Source organism: Pithys albifrons, chromosome 12 (genome assembly GCF_047495875.1).
Source record: "Pithys albifrons albifrons isolate INPA30051 chromosome 12, PitAlb_v1, whole genome shotgun sequence".
Classification (NCBI taxonomy): Eukaryota; Metazoa; Chordata; class Aves; order Passeriformes; family Thamnophilidae; genus Pithys; species Pithys albifrons.
In genome coordinates, this window is record NC_092469.1 from 17,103,778 (window position 1) to 17,123,531 (window position 19,754).

Consider the following 19,754-nt stretch of genomic DNA (forward strand, 5'->3'; position numbering starts at 1 on the left):
GCACCACTCTTCCTGACAGAGATTATTTCACTACAGCTCTCACTCACTCCATGAGGAGCAAGAAGTACAAATGAATTCTGGCTGTTGCAGAGAAGAAATTAACCACGAAGCAACACTAAAACCTCCAAAAATAACTTGCTCCTTTTGAACTCTGACTATAAGTACTTTAGAAAACACACACTCTTCTGGAGAACCATGTGTTTATTACTGGAAGCTGTGGCTTCCTTACACACTCTTTGTACAGGGGTATTATCAGCATCTGCAAGAACAGTTTTCACTGCTGCTGAAAAGAGGAGGAAGAAGCACAATGTGCAACAGAAAAAGTATGTGCAGTGCTTATTACATTAAAAAACAGCTGTAGATGGATGCATTCATGTGTAAGGATTGCTGCAGCAAAGCTACAACCACAGATAAAATTAAACTGACTTTTTTTTGGCCTCCATAGTCCTCATGTAATGTAATATTTTTGCTTTCCCTTTCTGACATGCCCTAAAGCTTCCTGGATTCCCATCTCATGGTCTTTTCAGCAGGACTTGGGATGAACTCAAAGCCTCTTGGTTCACCCTCCTGCACTTCATCAGACCTACCAGGAGGCACCAATATTTCAACAGATCTACTGGGGACACTGAGCTGTTTGCAGCATTTACAAGATCACAAATGCAGCTCAGTTTACATATTTACCCTATTTTGTTCCTTATGCCTTCAGAATTTGAGAGGTGGGGTAGATGAGAATGGCATTACAGAAGATTTGGGTTGGTTTGGGGGTTACCACAGTACTTTGTGATAACACTTTTATGCAAGGAAAGCCAAAGCCAAAGAGCATCATATAAAAAAAGTCACTACCTCAATTTCTTGTTTCCTACTGATCTGTAGGAAACAATACCAGATTTTTACCAGTCTGTATCATCTGCCAAAAACAACAGTAATCTATCCAAGCATATCAACACTCAATATCCTGTCAGAGGTGTGAGTGAACACAGCAGGAAGCTGAGAACACATCAATTTCCCAAAGTAGGTTTCTCAGTTTTAAAACCAATACATGATGCCAGCTCAGACTTTTGTCATTTTCCCAGCCTGAGCAGAGCATGAAGCTCAAAGGCACTGCTTGCATTGGCTCTTCCTCCTCTCAAACTGTTCAAATAACATTTTTCTGTCTGGATTTGTTTTTAATGTAGATATTTGCAAGTCATTTAGTTTATGATGGCTTTGAGAAAGATAAACATAAATAATCATGGCATCAAATACTGCAAGGAAAATTCTGCAGAACCAGATCCCCAAGTTGCACATTATATACCATCATCTACTAAAATCTATGTAGCTTTGATAATTTACATCCATGGAGAATTCTGCTCATTATATAATTCTACTAAAATATTTTTTCCCTTGGTCATGTTACAAAATCTAGAATTCTTTAATTTTGAAGGTCCTCTAGTGTGCACTACACTGCAGAAGGTACTGAACCCTATGAAAAATGAAACAGGCAATGAAATAGTGTCACTAATTTCAGAATGTGCAGCTGATTTTTATCACACTTCAATAATGCTTCTAATCTCCCATCATAAAATATAAACCAGCTCTCTGAAAGGCTAAATAACCAACTGCAGCTGTTATGATCTGCACAAAGACTCTGCTTTAATAAAAGATATTTGCTTCCATAATTTTTAATACATCAGTTTATGCTGTACTAGATAATAATTTATCCAAGTTTTAATTTCCAAGCTCTGTGCTGTTGACATTTAACAGCATTTTATGAAAACGAATATCAAGAACAAAAAAATTACAACAAAGAGAATGGTGAAGATGAAGATCTAAGAAAATCTTTCTGTCAATTATTTTACCTGCCTTAAGTGTGTTTCATGTTGTGTGTACCGAACTCCTGCAATGACAGGAGTTCATCTTAATTAATTATCTTATTATTTTTGCAACAATAATGTTCACAACAGACAATTGGTGCTGCAGAGCTTGGCTGAGCTTCTGGTGGAACAGTTCAGCACTGTGGAGAGACCCAGCACTCCCTCATACTCAGGTTTCCTCCCAAGCTTTGGTGGCAGGGTTGAAGAAATAAGAAGAAATAAAAGAAATAACTCTTTGTTATAACTTCCGTTAAACTCTTCTGTTAAAACCATACCAGGGGTTCTTAATCAATGTTTCATTAAGACTTAAGGTGACCAGATTGGCAGTACCATAAAACACAACTTCTGTCACCATCTCCTCTCTGCTCTATCCTACTACAGATCAAGAGATGGGAAGAGAAGGAGGATGGGGCTCTTAATTCCTGATGAAAGAAGTCATTCAACTAATGGGAGAAAAAAACAAAGAGCAATATATTCTTAAAATTTTCTTGCAAATCGAAGACCTCTGCCAATCCTTAACTCTCAGTTTGTTCACATGTATTTTCTGAGACATCTCACAGCAAAACTTCCCTGTGCTCTGTATTCCAATAAACATGTAGAGCTTTCCACACCCAGTGCATCCCCAGGGGGGTTGCAGGCAGCCCCCTCTTACACTACAGGTTGGTTCAGCACTGCAGAGAACTGAGGCTGTGGACAAACATCCACCTTGGGAACAGCTGTGTTGATGGAAAAGGTTTATCCCGAGATGTTCATCCCCATCAGCTGCAGAGGTTCCTGCCCCTTCAGAGCTCCCAGCTCTTCACTTTACCTGGTACCAAACCACTTCAGACAAAACAAACCAGATTAGCATAGACTTGCCTCTTGATACTGAGAGAAATTCAGCCCAATGAAAGCATCCCCTGCCCTTCCCCCTCCAATCCACTCATCCTCTCCCTCATGCAAGAAACAGCACTTAACTGACCCCTTCAGGCATCACAGGATGCTAAACAGACAAATAATGATTTTTTTTTTTATTGAGCAAGGGAAAAACTGGGGGGAGGGAAAAAGCAGGAAGGCCTTCTTCAGCTGCAGTCTCGGTGTGTCCTGAGTTAAAGGAACCAGGGCTTTATCTTCAGTATGCAAATGCGAGAAGGAAGGTAAATTTATTTCACATAACTAGAAATATTATGTTTTCTCTTTCACAGATAATACACAGAATGGGCCAGAAAAGAGTAAGGTAAGTACACTGCAAGACACTTCTGAACTATCTCAGGTCTTCCTCTCCTTTAAGATCAAGATCTCCTATCCTTCTCATGACAAGAAAATTTTTCACTCTACGACCATTTAGAAAGACTATTCAGATTGTTTTACTTTCCATTTTTCAAACCTGAAACATCAGAATGAATAATTACAGGAGTGTTCACCCTTCCTATTAGTTTTAGGGCCCTCTAGGGTAAGCTGTTTAATTCTTGTCTTCCAGGCTAAAAACTATTTTTCCTTCTCGAGAAGCAGCTCAGAGAATGGCATGAGTTTGATCGAGAAAGATTTGAAATACAGAATAAAAAGAATCCTTCATTATGGGCAGATGCCAGGAATCTCTTTCCCCCACCTCTTTTTTCTGTCTTTCAGGAAGACAAACGACTAGAAGTTTAGACATATAAAAAATAACAGCAGCATCAATTTTGAAGCAATGTGTATTTCAGCAGACAGCACATCAGTCAGTTTGGCTTATAGAACCTGAGAAATGATGTTTTAACTTTTACTATTGCTTCTGTCACTGTAGAAAAGATGTAGTTTCTCTGCTTTGGAGTACAACAGAAAATATTGTCATATTCAAAATCATACTTATTGCTTATGCATATAATAACTATAACATTTGTCCTGCATTTAATTTTAAGTCTGTGTTCCAAAGTTCACTTGGTTAAAAGAAAAAAAGAGGAAAGAAAAAAAAAGAAAAAACAGAGTATGTGTGTTCTGGATGTAAGTGCATTTCTTAATATGCAGTGTCTCACTTGTGGAAACAAAACAAAACAAAGGGTAGAAATGTTCTGTATTTTAGGAAAGGTAATTCCAAAGCCTTACAATATTAACCTAAAAGCTAATTACACCTCAGCTATGACAAGTACATTTCTGTGAGACAATGGCAACAAGCTCAGACCAAAACTTTCTCAGCACTTCCACTTCCCCTGCCCACTGCATGAATAACTGGTTTATGAACTGGTGATGGTCTTTTTTAATATACCTAACATTTTAAATGCATTCTGGGTAAATCTTTCAGTGACAATTGACCCATGCACTAAACAGCTCTGCTTTTCTTACAGAAGATAATGCCTTAGCAATTATCTTTGTAACAGTCCCCAATGGCAAAAACACCATCCCTGTCACTCCCCGTACGCTGAGGTGATTCAGACCAGCAAACAGAGCATTGTGTGGGTCTGTTTTGTAGTGTGGGATGTGTGGGCTGCCTACAGTGTAAGACAGTCCTTTCCCTCCCTCTGTAGCTGGAGTCCAAGCTCTTCTCATTCCATCACAAACATTGATTTTTTCTTCTGGGACCACACAACCAGAATATCCGCAACTCCACATCTGAACTCCCAGTATACCATTCCAGAAACATCATTTCGTTCTCCCTCTTTGAAAGCTGGCTAACAAACAAAATGTTTTAAGTGGCAAAATATTAGTATTAAACCAGAAACACATTTTTCAGCCAGTCAAAAAATACCTTGAAAGAACATGTACAAGCAGCATTGAAGCAGGATCAATAACATCCAGAGGACAAGGGGAGAACAGATCCCTGAAGGTCAGTCTGCTTGAGCTCACTGACAATCAAGGACTATACAACATGTATTCCTGGCAGTCAGGCTACTGTTGGAGGTAACCCTTTAAACAACACTCTCTCCCAAAAAAACTCCCTACGGTAGACAGTCTTGCAAATTATTGATACTGTTCTATGTTTTTGAAAAATTACAATAAATACTCATTGTTTCAAACACTTCCTTATTCCTCTGCCTTGTCTACTTTATTGTAAGCTCTGCACAGCAGAAGCTGGAGGGGTCTTTTAATGCTCCAATGAAAAGTGCTAAACCAAATATGGCTTTGAGCACTACTGTATTTTTAACTAATAAAAGTCTACTTCATCCAAACATTGCTTGCTTGGTCAAGAAAAAGAGCACTGCCTAGAACCTCCTCCTTTTCCACTTCTTTGTTTTAAGATTAGTAAACCTTCCACTGGGTTCTTCACTAAAAGGTATTCCACTCAAAAAGGACTCCTAATAAGACTTCCTAGAGATGCTACTCTTTCCTAGACTCTCTGACTTTCGGCTGCTGACTCTGCCTTGCTTTGCCAACTCCTCCTAATTTCCTTGTGTGTGACGTGTCCGTGTGCGCATTTCCTCCCCTGCCGTCGAGTTCTTCCAAGCTGCTGCTGTTTACAACGAGCAAGTGCAGCGCTCCCGAGCAGCGCCGGGGCAGCCAGGGAACAAGGGACAGTCTGACCAGGGGATCAAGGGACACAGTCTGACCAGGGGAACAAGGGACAGTCTGACCAGGGGAACAAGGGACACAGTCGGACTCAGAGAAACAAGGGACAGTCTGACTCCCGTGGGCTGTGAGTAGATGCCGAGCACTGCCGGTCCTGGCCCTGCCACCAGCGGGTCCTGCTGTCCTACAGAACGAACTGGTTCCTTCCCCCGCTGCCAGAAATCCCTCCCTGTCCTCCAGCTGCCAGATGGAGGTGACAGCCAAGGGTCAGACCTTCCTTTGTTACCAAAGTTCATGCATTGATCTGCGTCCCCCAAAGCACAGAGCTCAGCCCAGCCTCAGCTCTCACACCTCAAGCTGTTTTAGATCCTGGGGCAAACAAAACATGGAAGCCTCATAACTGAGACCACACTGCACAACATTCCCTTACTCTATTCCCTGAGCCAGTTTCTTGCATTTACCAGTGGGTAACTCTGCCTTTGTACCACGGCTGTGAGTGCCAGTGCAAGCTGAGAGGAGGGAAGATGAGAGATGATAAAGTGCTACAGCATTTCTTTAGGTCATCCAGCCCCTTTATTATTGCTGGAATATAACATTATCTCTCTCCATGTGCTGGCTGGTCCTGATCTTACATTTTAACATTAAAACTCTTAAATTCTGCACTACTGTCCCAAAGAACAGGCAAGTATAGAGACCAGCAGAGAAGAGCGAGCCTGGGCTAAATGATACAAAGGAGAAAAACCACTAAAAATGCCTGTATCCTCATTCTGCTCTGCTTTTCCTGCTTCCCCAGCATTATGGGCTCCATTTTTTGTAGCTGTGAACCAATACAGGCTACATCTGCTTACATGGAATTGGCACCACAAACCCTGTGAACGCACAAATCCCTAGAAGGAATTTGCATCCTTCAACTCAATGCCAGTGTCACCAATTCCTCAGACACGCTTAGTAAGCACTGCCCCAAATGTTTCAACCAAACCTGACAAGCTACAAGAAAAATCTGTAGAAGAGTTTTCTAATATGACAGAAATAGGTTGCAGGGATCAAAGACCTGTCCAGAAACTACTGGAAACCACAGCCAGACAGCTTTGCCAGATTCAGCTGACACCCATCTCTACCTTCTCATCAATATCCACGACATCTGTACCCTCCAGAAGAGGTGGATTAACACCCTAGGTAGAATTTCTTGGGGAATGTTCACATGTCTTCTGCTTCAATATAGAAACCTCTGGCAGGGATCACCTTCTGGGAGCAGCACACCTTCCCAGCAAAATGAGCTTCAGTTTATGGTGCAAGAACCTCTAAAGTAGATGAAATTATCTAAGTTGTGTTGCAGATCTAGGAATTACTCAGCTGTTTATGTGACCAGGATGTGGGACAGGGTACCAGACAATGTGGAGCAGAGGTAGAGGTAAGAAGCAATGCTCTTGGCCCGTCATCCCACTTTATAAAGTGAACCTCTCCCCATGGAAGTAACTTTGGATTTAGCGACATTCTACCTGGACTTTGCACAGGTACAAACTGCTGGACAACAAATGAACAAAGGTCTTTAACCACAGCTGGAGCAAGAGCTGCTGGAGCCACGACTCTGCCTTTTCCTGTAACTGTCTCCCCACAAAAGCAGCTCCTGTGTCCCCAGACCTGCCTGAAGCCCCTAAATCAGCATTTATTCTCCTGATTGAACAGTTACAACGAGAAAGGGTATTTTTAGAACAGTTTTAGATATGGATATGTGCTACCACTGGCAGTGAGAAAAATCATAAAAATCTTGAACAATGATACAGACTTTCCAGGCATGTAATATCCACCAGTCTCTAAAAGGCATCAACAGCTACAGCAGTGAATGCTGAGAAGTCTCTGCTGTCATTTCAAATACTGTGTCATTTTAATACAATCTTGCTTTTATTTTCACACAGAATCCATCCCTTTCCTACACTGGTAATTTTATGCCTTCTAGAACACAGTACTGTGAGAAACACTCAAGATTGTGATGAGCACAAGCCCTGTTCCAAAGAACTGGTGATGACATGATATTGTCAGCACCAGTTTTAATATCCACTCAGCTGGAATACTGAACAGACCAGGGGACCTTCCCCACAGATGCAGAGAAATAAAAGGCCTCTGTTGGCTCCTGTAACAATAGCAACACACGTATTAAAGGAGATTCAAAGCAACAGGAAACTGTACTTCAGAAAAGCCAATGCAAATGGAAAATCAGGTACATTGTTCTAACTGTCAGACAGCCTTTTGTGGGATCTGACAGAAGATGCTGGTGTGTCCGAGTCACTCTGACTCACGGCTTTTGTATATTTTCCATATAGACAAGCCACTGCTTTCCAGTCCCACTGTCTTTCACATGAATTCACAGGAATCTGATGACACAGAGAAGATTGCAGCTGGTTTTGGTGGTAAACTCCCTCCCTGAACATCCACATGCAACGTTCCATGCACGTGCTCCTCAATGCTGAGCACAGTGACCCTCCCCCAAGGAGACTCAACCCAAAAGCTGCCTGGAGAACAGTCCTGTAGCATGAGGTGAGACAGTAAATGTGATTCCTGCCCACATTCAGTACTGCACCAAGTGGAATCACTTGCTTCAGCAGCTTATAGACTCACCCTAGTTACATTTATAATATTTAAGTGCACAGAGCTCTCTCCTTTTTCCTTTTTAAGGCTAGAAATGAGGTTATTGTGGACAGCTCAGGTATCTTGTAGATGCTTCTGTGGGGTTTGCACTACCAATTAATTCTCTCAAGTAATGAGGTACAATCCCCCTTGAGAATTCCCGCCTCATCTGTGATATTCCCCATGGAAGTGTGGAAATCAGGCAGCCAAGGTTGAGATTAATGAGATTTTGGTGGGGTTTTTTAATATTCTTTGAGAAGCTACAGGAATAAAAATTTGACACGGGAACCTTTCTACTGTTTTTCTCTCTGGAACAAATACTATATAATCAGTGCAGAGTGTTTTAACACTCAGAAAGGTAACAATATTTTTTAACCAGTGCCAATATAAAGCTATGTCTATTTAAAAGTTTAGCCAATCTCTGCAGAAAACAATGAAGATAAATGACTGTTGTGAATTAGTTTAGGGCTGCTACTGTAAGATGGCTCCGTTTCTCACATATTATAGTGAATTCTATAATTTACTCTGGCTTTTATTCACTGCCACTGTAATAAAAAACCCCAACAATTTGGCAGCAATATAAATGGTTTCCCATCAACATGAATAGTGTCAGTGTGTGGACCTCTATCTGTTTTCACTTGAGCTCAAGTAAATCAGAAGTCAACCACTTAAAAGTGAATTATACTGATACAAGTTTAAGAAGGAAGGAATCAGACCCAGACATTGATTCTGCACGACCTTTGCTAATGAAACCAGCTCTGCCATTGTTTACAACCTCACTGAAGGCTCTCACAATCATTTGGATACAATAAACAGCTCTTGCAGATGGCTGACTGCAAAAGAGGAGGGGGAAAAAAAGAGGTGTATAATGGCCACACTAAAAGGCCTTTGATAACAACACATCAACTTCATAAACTTGTGTCCGGCAGTAACACAAGAGAACATTCAGCAGACCACAAGCAACAAAGGAAAATGTGGATGACTTCATCAGCCATTAAGTCTGCTGCCCCTGATCTAACAACATGATTCAAAACTACAATCAAGAAAATTTGTCAACAAGCATTTCCTCAGCTCAGAAGAATCCTCAATTGTTGTGGCTTTTACTCTGCACCCAACTGGGAGTGTCACTCAGACAATGACTGGGGAGGACACGGAGCAGACCATTGCTGTATTTTACCAATTCCAAATAAAACCAGCCACTGAGGCAGAGCCTGAGTCTGTCGGGTCTGGGTTACAACAGGGACTGGAACAGATGCATGTGATCACACTCACTCAATTTCAGCTCTTCTGCCTGCACTGAGACCTTCTAGGCTTGCTGAAACAGCAGAGCAACCCCTGCGAGTCTGAGTCCTGGTGGTCCTGAGGATTGAAATCCAGAGTGCCTTTTGTGGCTGTGGAAAGCTGTTCTTCAGCAGTGGGCGCTACATGGAGAACCAGGGACAGATTAGATGAATATTCATTATTCAAAGTAGGATTAAGAACTAAATGGTGGTTTGAGGATGTAATTTATGAGAGAGAATGACACAATCCCATACCATTTAAAGAGCGCCTTCTCAAACTGCCTCCGTACTTTCACACCCACACTTTTTCCTTTCCCCTAAATGTTAAAGAGCTGGGGAAGAGGCCTCATGCACAGAAACTGCATATGGATACCTACTCATTTTTCATATATTTGTGAAAAAAATCTGAGCTCTGGAATCTGCAGAAAAAAAATGGCCTACAGAACAAATCACTTCAAGGCATATTTTGCTCCTCTAGCCAGTGAGTATTTCTAAGCTATATAAAAATCTACAAATATATAACGATCCTAAGGCATCATTACAAAGGGCAATATTTTATTTTTCTGATCTGGAATCTTCTCATATAAATACAAAGCTAGTTTTCAATACCAATAAGGGTATTTCATACACAGCTTTACTGACTTCACATTTTGTTTTATTGATGGATTCAATAATTTTTCAGTAATTAATGTGCTGAAATGTTATTCTAAAAAACTTCTGATTTTAATCTTATGAACTGTAACATAACCTAAGATCTTTATTCCAGTTCCATCCTTTAAAAATCTACTTTTTGGCAGGTGTTCAAGGCACCAAGTGTTTCTATAAACTGCAAGCACAAATACGTCTCACAGAACTCGCTGCAAACCAAGGACTGAGGAGACATTTAAGAAAACACAACTGAACAAAGCAGTGACCTGGATTTACAGGTACATTTTGTTTGATACACCAGTATTTAAAAACACCTTCTTTCTGGCCAAAGCTCTGTTCTTTCGGAGCACTCTGAGTAGTGCAGCAGGGAATTCTCTTCATACTCCCAATTTTCTGGCTTTTAAGGATCTCAGTCTAACAGAAAATTGAAGGATTTTTTTTAAAAAGTCAACAGAGAAGTGAAGAAATACACCAAATTAGAGCACACAAAGTCACTCAAAGCACTCTACCTATGGCTGGTAAACCCCATTTTATAGACATGGGATAAAATGCCTAAACTCACAGCCCAGGTCACCAGGACAGTCAGGAACAGACCACTAGTTCTACCTCCTGGCCTAAGCACCAAGCTACAGTTCTTAGAAATGGGAAAAAACACAGACAAAAAGTCTATGCCTATAAAAGGCAGGTTAGGAGAGAACAGTCTCATTGAGGTAAATACTTGTTTGTGGAGATGACTGCCTATCTCACCAATCCCCCAGTGACCACCTTGTCTGCACCCATAATTAGGGCAAGCCCCTCTGTAACATGAGGTCATGTTTTTCTTTCAAGCAGCAGTAAATTACCATGCTTGTTATCACTCTCTACACAGATTCCCTCAAAAATTAGATTATCTCTAGGGCATCCTTTGCTATTTTGTCATTTTCAGTATCCCTCTCACTATAGTAGGAAAAAAGGCCAAAAAAATTCAGCATTTAGGGTTTGAGAAACGAAGATATTAATGCATTAAGGGGGGGAAAAGGAGTGAAAGAAGCAGATCATCCTGGAACTGCCAATTTTCTGTATCCTTTGAGGATTAGATCCAAGCTTATAATTTCTGTGTGCAATTATCTAAATAGAAATGCTCTAATTGCACTAGGATTGTGTTTTCTCTTGAGTGATACTTCTTTCAAGTATCCTGCTGTTTATTTATATTCAGCTAAATAAAAGGTGTGCTGAGTTACCCAGCGATTTACACCACGGTGGGGATGTCACCAGTGGCACTCAGGAGATTGCTGGGGGGGCACAGAAAACCCTCTGGGCTGTTCTAACTTACTAGAACTAAGCCCATTCCAGTCTCTGTCTTATAAACTCACAGCTTAATAAAGAAAACAAAGCAATTCTTCCTGGATGGTTGCCAATGAGCTGCTTTGTTGTCTCTGGAATCACTGCCAGCTTGGGGAGAAGTAGGGAAAAAATTAGGCATGATGCACAAGTACTCAAGGAAAACAGCTTAGCCAGTTTGGCATTCCATGTGCCTGGAAGAAGCAAACATGTTAGAGGAGAGGCAAAACACAAGCCACACACATTGTTTCCTCAGCATGATACAGAGTACACTGATCATTTCAACGTGCCTCAATGGGTGCCATAATCAATACTAGACATTGATTAGATCCCCTGAGAGAGAATGTCTCTGTGGCTCCTATAATCAATATTAGATCCACTGGGAAAGGGAACAGCGCCAAGACAAACAGCCAAGGCACAAAAGACCCAACACTTTTAGAGTTTTGTACTCTAGAAGAGCAGGAAGGTAGGAAGGTTGGAAGGGTTGGAAGGGCTGGAAGATTGGAAGATTGGAAGGGTTGAAGGTTGAAAGGGTTGGAAGGCTAGAAGGGTTGGAAGGTTGGAAGGCTAGAAGGGTTGGAAGGGTTGAAGGTTGGAAGGCTAGAAGGGTTGGAAGGGTTGAAGGTTGGAAGGGTTGGAAGGGTTAAAGGTTGGAAGGGTTAGAAGGCTGGAAGGGTTGTTGTTACGCACCTTATGCTCCATTTCACAGGAAAAGTTCTATCTGTCCTAGAGGTTAATAAATCTGTAAGATGTGCACACATTACATGGGAATGCAAAAACACCTTCCCAGGGAATTGTGGCTATTGTCTAAAAAAGGCTCCTAGCCCTCCTTCTCCAGAATTACAGCAAAATGTCAGAAGGAAAAGCAGTGAGGGGAATCTCAGAGCGCTGCATTTAGCCTGAAAACCAAAATGGATCACGTTACTCTAGAAAGTCTTAGTGGCAACATCACGAGTGGTTTCTAATTCTTGCAGGGTCAGGCAACAGGGGAAGTTTCCTGCTGCACATATTAATATCAAAAGCTACTTATTATCTTAATTTGGATTCATTTATGTTTATACACAGTAGTGGAGAAACAGAAAAAAGAAAGGCCCAAAACTAAGAGAGTTCAGAAAAGGATAAAACTCTGGAGAATGCATGAAAATTATAGTTTATGGGGCACTAAGTACCAAGTCAGGAATAATTCCCTAAATTAAACATCCCTCCTTTTTCCAAATTCCCATCAGGAATAACTGCCTCATGTTAACAGTGAAGAAACAACAAACAGCATGTTCCTCCTTTTCCTATGTGCCATCATCAAGGGAGAACACAACAGGAGGAGTAAGTGAAGAGGATCTCTACCTGTTTAAATTCTGTTTCTATGTAGAATAAATTAATTTTAACCATTTGCAAACAGGACAATAACTGTTGGAATCGTGGCTCTGCTGTCATTTCAAACCAAACAAGCATGACAAGCAGGAGTTTGTATACAAGCCTAATTTTTGTACCAAATTTTACCATGCAAAACACGCAGAGAGCACTTGTTGATGAGGCATCTGTGACTGTGTCCCACGGATAAAACACAAAAATATGCTAACTAGCAACTAAACCCATAACAGCCAATACATTCCCATCCCTGTCAGGGACTGAAAAACATACATTTCAGAAATACACCTACTTAAAGCTAATTTTCTCTGCTGCCATGAGCATCACCATCAGAGAAACAGTATCTCCTTGCCTGTCCTTTAACAATGAAGAAGATGACTGTGAGTAAAATAAACATGATAATTTCTTGTCCAATGCTGTCACTCAGATTGATGGAACAACTGGGTTTTTCCACAGCTGAATTAAAGAAGACACATACCTGGTAATTTTATTGCTTCTCTCTTTTTTCTCCAGCTGAAGAGAGAACCTTTAGAGCCTGGGATATCCAACACCAGAACAGACAAGTCCTACTTCTGCATATGCAAAACATGAATTAGTGTCAAAAAATGGTCTGCAGAAACAGACCAGATTCAGAACTGCTCTTGAGGGAAAATATCCCACTTAATAACTGGAAGTTTTTCTAGTTTAGTGGCTTTTTGCCCTTTAAGTCCATGGTTCACTTCAGCCACTCAAGAAATATTATTGCCTCACAATACTACAATAGTTTCACACACAAAATTTTCTAAGGCTGGTGCATTTCAATGATTAAGCTGTCAAGATAAGAGGGACAGATAAATCTTTGCTGCCTTCTTGTTCAAGTTTACTCCCTTAGAATCATGAGCTCAATGATGCAAAATATCCATGTGGAAACAGAAACCCACAGTATGAATTAGAGGCTTTTTCCCCCAAATGGGTCTAAAGGTAGGAAAAAAGGCAAGATAGTAAAGTGTTCTGGAGAGCAGACCACTCAGGAATCCCAGACCAGCCTTCAGCTCCAGTCTTATGCCTCTTGGCCTGTTAGTTTCATTAAATAAAAATTAAAAATTTTCTAAACAGTTAAATAATTTTTGAGATTCTTAATTCTAAGACAAAATATGAAGATTAGTTTTACCTACAATTAATTTGGTATTTTAATTTTTACAAAACCATTCAAGGAAAAGGCAGTATCACAAAGGCTCTCAGTATCCAAGGTACTTAATGGTATTCACTGTGGATTCTGAAGCCACTGTTTGTATCTCAGGCTTAAATTCTGCCTCATCTCTGTGCCATTACCTCCATCTCAGTGGAAGGCAGTTCCACTCTGCTCCCCATATCCCTGCTGGGTGCAGCAGCATTGTATTTCTATTTATTCCTAGGGCAGTATCCCCTCACCACATGACTCCTGGCTGCTCCAGTGCTGCTGACTCTCTTAAAGACACTCTTTGAACTGTGCTCCCAATTTCCTGTGAGTAAGACACTCTCCTATGAAGATGACTCCTCAGATAGCCTTCTCTTTCTCATCCATATTCAAATATCAAATGGAATTTATATTTCTCCTGTATCTTAGTAATTTTTTACATACTAATAAAAACCCCAAGACATTTAAATCAAAAACTGAAGCAGTGTTCCAGTTGTAATTCTCACATATACCAGAAAAGGGGGATCAGCTGCCTTCCTGGTGGAATTTTACCTGGAATTTAATTTGATAATGCTGCTTGATACAACCCAGAGAGGCACTGGGTACCTTGTTCACAAGGAGCAAACTCAGTCTGTTCTGTCACTGTCCAAGGAGCAGACAAGCTTGAACAGTTATACCACCATAAGAAATTATTCATCATCTACATTCATAAATACTCTCTCTCCTTATGGAGAATATTTTCAATCCCATTCAGTGGCCTTAAGGAATCAAAGATCCAGGGATGCAAACTGTTTTCACACACATTTTTCATTACTGGTCATGACCTTTCATCCACAGCAGGCAGAACGTGTGTGCAAAAGCAAGCAGAGTATTCCCATTTTATTGTCATATTTTATACTCTAGAGCAATAGCAGCTTTCCATATAACTAAAAGAAAATATTAAAGCCATCACTACATCCCTGAACTGGCCTTCTCTAACAAAAATGAAGGGAAATACCAACCATGCTGCTGTGAATCTCATGTTTTCCATACTACTTTTCTCCTGTCTTAAACCAGTCTCTAAGAGAAGATGTTTAACTGCCAGTGCAGATGTAGCTGCACTAAGTTGGCACTTCAGACTCCAGAAACAAGGAAAGCACCAGCTTTGAAAACTTTACCACTTTGGAACTGTTTACCAGGTTATGAAAAAAAGGCCGAAAAGAGATACTGAAACTAAACACACAGAAATAATTGCAAGGCCATGTAGAACAAAGCTGGGGGAACAGGATCAAATTGGTTTGCATTAAACAAGAGGGGGGTGGAAAAAAATACTTCAGGAAAACAGAAGAACAATGGCATAATTTAGCATATTTATATTTGGGTCAGATCCAGCTGATTGCTTTGGAAAGGATTCTGCTCAAAGTGAAAGGTGAATGGAGGAAGGGAGTTCAGGAAGAAGGCGGGTGTTTGACTTCAAAATAAATCAATGAGCAGGGAATGTTTTATGTTGCAGTAAACACTCCAAATATCTTTAAAAACACTGCAGCAGCATCTTCATTGCCTTGATTGTTATTAAGCAGAAGGCAAACAAATGCTTCTTTGCAGAAACAGAATTTGGAGCTCTGCCAGGAATGGTCACATCCAACACACATTCTTTATGACTGTATGAAGTGCAATACTATTAGTCATTTAATGAATAGCTGGAGGATGTCTGTTACAAGGCATGAAATGATTGTAACTTGTTAAAGGTAAAGAAGGTTAAAAATGGGAATTTCTTCACTCAGGAAGGTGTTGTGAGTCTCCCCTTCAGGTCTCCAGAAATGTAGTTTCTAGCTCCTGCTAAAACAGCTGTCCCAGGCATCACTGCTGGCCTTTGGAAATTCAAGACCTAACACTGTCTTCTCTTTACTTCTCACAAAGCCCCTTCGATATCTCTGACATCACAAATTCCCCACCTCCCAATAAAACTTCAGTTTGGTACAGAGTTTATCCCCTTCCTCCCTGCCTTTCTTCTCAGAGCTCCACTCATTCTCCTCTTCCTCCTCCTCCCTTCACACACTGTGGACACTTTCCAAGGGGCTCTTCTCACCCCACCATTTTTTCACATTTTCCATTTTTCCCTTTCTGTTGACCCCATTCCCACATGTGGTCTCTCCTCAGGCAGGGACTAATAACCCTCAAATATTTCACTTTTGCATATCTGTACCCTGCCACCTTTCTCTCGGCTCACAGATACTGCAATACTAAATATAACAATAGAATTACACATTTATCCAACCTAACCTCATTCCAACCACTGCCTTTCTCTCCAAAAGAAAGCTTTTACCCAACTACAGATGAAGGGTTTGAGACACAGCAGTAAAATAGATACTGCTTCCTTTATTTATACCTCACTTATTTTCATTTCATATCATTTATTCTGCATATTAAAGAAGGGGGAAAAAAGAGCTGTCTGAGAAGGGGGAACTCTCTTTGGATCTCTATTCAAACAAGGAGATGAAACAGGACACAGAGAAACAATAGCTTGTTGTTGTTTGGGAGATAACTGAAATTTCATGAAATGCAGAGCTATTTGTTCGTGGAATGTAATCACATAAAGTGTTCTGTACCTCTGTCACTGAATGCTGCGAGTACAGAGGTGTTGCTTTTTTTTTTAAATTGTGGGGTTTGCTTATTTTTGCTCTTTTAAAGCAGCTCTCCATTTTCCTAAAGAACTGCTGTTTCCAGCCATCAGACTTTGCTACCTCTGCCACAGCAACGTGACCGTGCCTGGCTAACCACTTGCTCAATCTATATATTTGGTTTCCAACCCAGCTCAGCACCACGTATCACACACGTCGTGCAAAAATCTCTCTCCAGCATAATCATGGCTCTTAAAACTCAAACTTTGCCACACAATGACAAGGTCTCCATATTACCAGAATTGCTTTCCCTCCTCCTCCGCCCCCACCCAACTCCTCATCAGTCTCTAGCATGACTCAACCCTGTTGAAAAGCAGTAGGTTTACAAGCCATTTCATTTCTTTCAAGTGAGACACATTGTATGGAGGAAATAAATAAAATGTTTTACAGAAGATATTTGCAGTGCCTGGTTCCTGGTGGATAACAGGGTCTGTCTGGTTTCATGAGCTGCTTCTAACTGGGGATTTTTCTACATCAGTTTTGGCTTAGCCAGGGTGAAATATTTTTCAACCCCTCTATGATGTCGGCAGGACCTGGCCCAGGAGCACATCAACATTTCCTTCTTGCTCTTTAAGATGATAAACATATTTTGGAACTGTCCCTGTTAGCATTCCTGCCTTATCTCCAAGACTGTGAGCAGGGTAAAGGCCACCTTTGCACAAAAGCTTTTTTCCTCAGGTCCTGTGCTGAGGGCCATCCTTTGCTTGCCAAAACCCCAGACTTGGGCTACACTCTGAGGTTTTCAACACATTTTTGGCAATTTCACTTCCAAATTGCAGGCAGTTTATTGGCCAGCCATGAGATGTTTGTGTACATGCTCTTCTTTGCCTCCCTCTCACTGGCCAGTGTTAAAATTTATACAGAACCAAAGGGGGGGGGGGAAGAAAATTACTGTCATGTATCATCCTAAGGAAAATGAAGTTACTGTGTCTTATTTTCAGTAGTCATGAGGGATTAAAGGCAGAAGCAAACATTTATCTGGATCAACTGATACATCATTATGATTGCAGCTTCTTTTTTTTCCTCAAGAGTTCCATGGTGTTAAAATTTTGAGGATGAATTATGCCAAGTTTTGAGTATCCCCTGTGAGCTGCTACTTGCCCTCACCTCTGGTGAAATTGCTGGAACTGATTGCTGTCAGCACCAAGCAGAATTAAGAACCCTCTTGGAAAAGCATCCCCAAACCTATAAAAATAACTGCAAAAGAATCAAATGGGGCAGGTGGGAAAGAAGAGCAAGGAGGGCTAACAGAGGAGAGATGGCTCATGGAACTGAAGGGGGCCAGGTAGTAGCTGAAATTTCAGTATTATAAATAGGACATTATGTAGCTGAACTAAAAATAGGAGTTTTATTTTTACTTGATGTTCCTTGCTGCTGGCTGCTGACCTAGAGAAAGAGGACTCAGAAAGGAGAATTAAACAATTCTCCACAACCATACCAAACAGAACCACTAGCCTGGCTCCACTGCCTATTTGTAAGCTAAGAAGAATACAATTTTTTTAAACCTATTTCAAAAGATGTCTAACTGAAAGAGCTCCCTAATGCTCCTATGAAAAGAATGTAATAGAACACAACAATTTCTGCAGAAACCCAAGTGCAATTACAAATTGCCTGTCTACATACTTGCTTACAACAGAAAATGGCTGTTGTATCTACTCTGATTCCTTCACCCACTCTGTGTGTGTGCAACTGCTCTCCATGCTGGGAGCACTCCCTGCCCAACAGGAATAACACATTATCATTCCAGTACTCGGTTTCAGGTCAAGATTGAGGGGCCCAGCAAAGGTCTGGTGGGAAGTGTGACATCCACTTGCCACCTGCCAGCTGTCTCAGGGCAGCATCTTGTGTTCTTCCCTTTCCTAAGGACCCCTTTTACACTCACACAGAGAATGCTAATTTAGCAATGGTAAAATGGCAGCTTTTCTGGCCAGCTGCTGAGGTGGTTGCTCATACATTTCATTTCAAAAGGAAAAAAAATTAGCACAAGCTAAACCACCAAATCTGGATTTAAGTTTCAAGTTCACACATCTGATCCTTGGGACAAAAGAGACTTGAAACTCTGGTTTTGGTTCTGCTTACAAATATAAGAGGAAGTTGTAGAACAAAACCAGAGCTGAATCTGAACTTCAGTTCACAGATGTTTAAGTCCATGGCTTTGAGGGGGGGCATAACTAAAATCTAAGGGTCTTGATAGACGTGAGGTTTCCCTGGGCTATTTTTGGCTATATCTGCTAAATACTGGATCTTTGCAAGGTACCCCAGACCCCAAGGGGCTGTGCTCAAGTATTTATCCATCATCACTTTTGCAGGAAGCTGAACTGAAGATGAGAATATGGTGATTTGACTTTGAAGAATAAGCCATAATTACATTAAAGATTTTTATGGCAACAACAAAAATAACTTGCATAACCTGCCATTGCTGATCAGGTTGAAATAAAGGTATTTATTATAAGAAATTATAATTATTTATGGAAAAATCCTTACATCTGTGTATTCTGTATGCAAATCTACCAGTCAGCCATGATTTCTCGTGGGCTGAAAAAAAGCAATTCCTTATTTGCTGTATTTGTATACCCTTCACATCCTTCATTATATTGGTGATCTGATTTGTTTGGGAATGGCAAGACTCAGAACATAATTCTGCACTTAGTTTAAATAATTCTAAAATGCAGGTTAGCACAGAAACAGATGACAATTCAAAACTTCTTGCTGCTGCTAAGCTATTTTAGCTTCTCTTGCTGCCAAAGCCAAGTCAAACACACCTAAATTAAAATGCCTATTTGCAGTGTCTCAAAAGACAACAGAAAGATTAATGTATTTTGTTTTCTCTCTTGATTTTTGGTAATACTTTTTCACTTTTCATATGCTGAATCAAAATCCCCAAATAAAAAAGTAAATGCCCTCAGTAAGCTGCATTGTTGTATTACTGGTGGGTTTTAATATAGGAGGGAGCACAGAGGGAAAAGAAGAACCATAACCCTTCCATATTAGAAAGGTTGGCTAAATTGGTCATTATCTTTCTTTCACCATTGTACTAATTTTTAAACATTTACACTCATATATATAAACATATATATAAATACACACACACTCACACAACCCCACCAACACTTCAAATGTAGCTTTGGATGCTGGGAATAATTTCAACAAATCTACATCAGTGCCTTTACTTTTTCCTCTTAGAATCATAGAATCTATTGGGTTGGAAAAGACCTCCAAGATCATCAAGTCCAACCCTTGGTCCAACTCCAGTCCCTTTACCAGATCATGGCACTCAGGGCCACAGCCAATCTCAGTTTAAAAACCTCCAGGGATGGGGAATCCACCCCCTCTCTGGGCAGCCCATTCCAATTCCTGAGCACTCTCTCTGGAAAGAATTTTGTTCTGA